Source organism: Polistes canadensis, unplaced genomic scaffold (genome assembly GCF_001313835.1).
Source record: "Polistes canadensis isolate GaletaPanama2010 unplaced genomic scaffold, ASM131383v1 scaffold_231, whole genome shotgun sequence".
NCBI lineage: Eukaryota > Metazoa > Arthropoda > Insecta > Hymenoptera > Vespidae > Polistes > Polistes canadensis.
The window spans coordinates 36,283-39,715 of NW_014569778.1; positions in this window are offsets into that span (position 1 = coordinate 36,283).

Below are 3,433 nucleotides of genomic sequence, written 5' to 3' on the forward strand. Positions count from 1 at the left end.
AATATATATATATACACTTTTATAAACAAATGCATATCATGCATAACTATTGATCGATGCATCTCACATATAAAAAAAAAATAGAAAAATTACGGAAGATTTTTTCTAAACATATAGGTAACGGAATAGTTATTTTGAAAATGATGGAAAAACGTGTGACTCTTGGGTAACCTTAGGGATACTGCCCTTTGTCCGTACCCACTTGGAATTCTTAAAAGTTTTCTCTTTCTTTATTCTCATCTCAACCAACCCTTTCTCTCTCTCTCTCTCTATTTCTTTCTCCCATCTCTTATTTTTCCACCATAAAGACGAGAACACCAAACAACAATAAGATGAAGGGGGGGTTAGAGGGTGGGAGTTCGGTTAAAGTGGCGGTGGCGACGATAAAAATGCCCAAGTACCTTGCAATTACATCTGCAGGTAAGCGAGGTTCGTGTCTAGCGATGGCTACGAACTAACACTAACCCGAATTTGTTCTAAACTATAATATATTATCATAGGGAAGTATTTAATAATTGATTCTTAAAAAAAAAATATATATTTATACACAAAATATTGTTTGAAAATTTAATCTCTCTCTCGTATGGGGTTTTATTTATTTTATAAGAAAAAATAGTTTTGACAAATGATAAAAAAAGGATTAACGATTATTCGTTATATATTATTTTTGATCGAAGAAAATTCGTGAAACGTTTGTAGATTTTTCTAAGAGAAAAATCAAAGACCTTTTATCAGAGAGAAGGCACTTTTCCTTCCTTCCTATGTACTTCGTTGTTGCTACTAATAAAAGAGATGCTGTTCTATGAAAAAAAAAATAGTTAAAGAAACAAAGAAACTTCTTGGTTAAGCATTGTACAGCATCTTCCATCTCTTCTAACTTTTGTATTACCTTTACTTAACTACATTTGCACGTGTATTTATTATTATTATTGTCTTAAATAGTCGATAGATTAGACTAGAAAAAAACATGACTCTTAAACTAATTCAATTGATTTATATTTTTTAAAATAAAATTCGTCTCAGTAATATTGTGCATCTTTAACAGTGATAACAATTTTGATTAATCACTTTTTTTCTATAATCTCTAATTAAATAAATTATAAAAATAAACGTACAGAAAATTAATATCCAAATGGATAATAGTAAACAAAAAAACCCTTATTAAAATTTCATTAAATAATTAATTAAAGATGAAAAATAAAATAATAAGAATAAGATGATAAAAAAAAAGGGTTGAAGAATTAAATCCGAAATCGTGCGATTTGAAAATGGAATCGAAATGTTTACCATGTATGTGTGTATATAAATATCTCTGTGTGTGTTAGCCAACGATATCTTCTGAAAGGTTGCGCGATTCGAGTATTACCAGCACACCGGTGTGCCCGGGTCCTTTTTTATTTGGATCTTCATTTCATTTTATTTTCTTGATCCTCTCCCTTTCTTTAACCGATCTTCCACGGGGAGGAGGGAGGAGGGGTAGGGGTAGAGGGGAAGATACAAGAAGAGAGAAATCGATATGACCTCGCGTAAGGTCTAATTAAATCTATAAGGTTCTCGGTAAGCAGACGATGACCGAGCCCGTGCCGAGCTGATGGAATTCCAGGTACACCACCACCATCACCACCACCATCACTAGCCGGCGGTGCTAGAAAGAGAGAAAGATAAAAAGAAAAAGAAATAAATAAATAAAGAAAGAGAACTTAGATACGAATTCCTCTCATCCAATTGGACCCTCCTCTTTTCCTTCCTTCCTCCCTTAGCAAAGGTCGCTTCCTTCTGCAAAGAGAATAGCTGAAGAGAATAGTGAAAGAGAGAAAATGAAAGAAACATCGTCAACGAGTGAGAGAGAAAATGAAAGAGAATGAGTAAGGGAGAGAGAGAGAGAGGTTCTACAACGGAACGGCTAGGAGAGAAACAAACTGGTATGCCAACGGGATTTACGAGCACCGTCTTAGCACTTTTCCAAGTGATTAGGATCGCCAGGTTAGCAGCAAACCCGATAAGCTTCCACTTTCGATCCTTCGGACGTATTCCCGATTTTTTTATTCTTATAAATATTCCAACTCCTTGTTTTATTATTCAACTAACTTCGTTTCTCTATTTATTTATTTCTCGCTTTTCATTTGTAATTATACTTTCTTTCCTTTTTTTTTTTTTTTTTTTGTTTGGATATTGATACAACACGATGAATATTAAATTGATGTGAAATAATATATCGATTATTTTGATTTGTTTATTATATCTTCAATAAAACCGAATTATTTCTACATTTGACAATGCATCCCAGTTTGCAGCGAATCCCAATTCGTTCATTTTTACATAGATTTTTTAAATCAAAATTTACGATTGATGGACTTGTTAATAGAAATGCACAATGCAAAACTTCGTAAAGTATTTCAAGTATTATAAAAAAGAATTAATACAACACGTATCGATGAATACAAAATTAATGTCAAATAATAATCGATTATTTTGATTTGTTAATTATATCTTCAATAAAACCGAATTATTTCTACATTTGACAATGCATCCCAGTTTGCATAGAATCCCAATTCGTTCATTTTCACATAGATTTTTTAAATCAAAATTTACGATCGATGTATATGTTGATAGAAATGCACAATGCAATTTCGTAAAGTATTTTAAGTATTATAAAAAAGAATTGGGTGCAACGTATCGATGAATACAAAATTAATGTCAAATAATAATCGATTATTTTGATTTGTTAATTATATCTCGAACAAAACCGAATTATTTCTACATTTGACGATGCATCCCAGTTTGCACAGAATCCCAATTCGTTCATTCGTTTTTGTTTACACTTTACAAATGTCATTTAATTCATTTTCACATAGATTTTTTAAATCAAAATTTACGTTCGATTGATATATTGATAGAAATGCACAATGCAACACACTTCATAAAGTATTATAAGTATTATAAAAAAGAATCAGTATGTATGTATTATCTTTTATTTCTGTATGTGTGTACATGTATTACGAACGAACTAACTGTCGTTTCCATGTAATTCAAGAAAGTAACTTTGACGTATGAGACTTATGATTTTTCTCTAGTATTTCATTCTCATAAATTATGTCTAAGTTCCCGCGATTACGTTAGCGAAACCTTTTGTTTCGTTGTTATACCTATTCCTCGTCCTCGTCCTCGTCCTCGTTCTTGAAGTTATCTTTTTTTATAATGAAATAAAAAGATAACATTATATATACGACTGACACACCCCGATTCAACTTGGTAATAATAATTTTGTTACTAAGTTTTTTTTTTTTTACATCGAAAAAATAAATGACGTACTTGTCCTTGCAAGGCTGCCAATTTATAAATATAATATAATACCGTTCAAGATTATTTTCCAACATTTTTCTTTCCAACAACAACAACCGTCGTGGGAAAACAAAATATATCTTATTTTTAT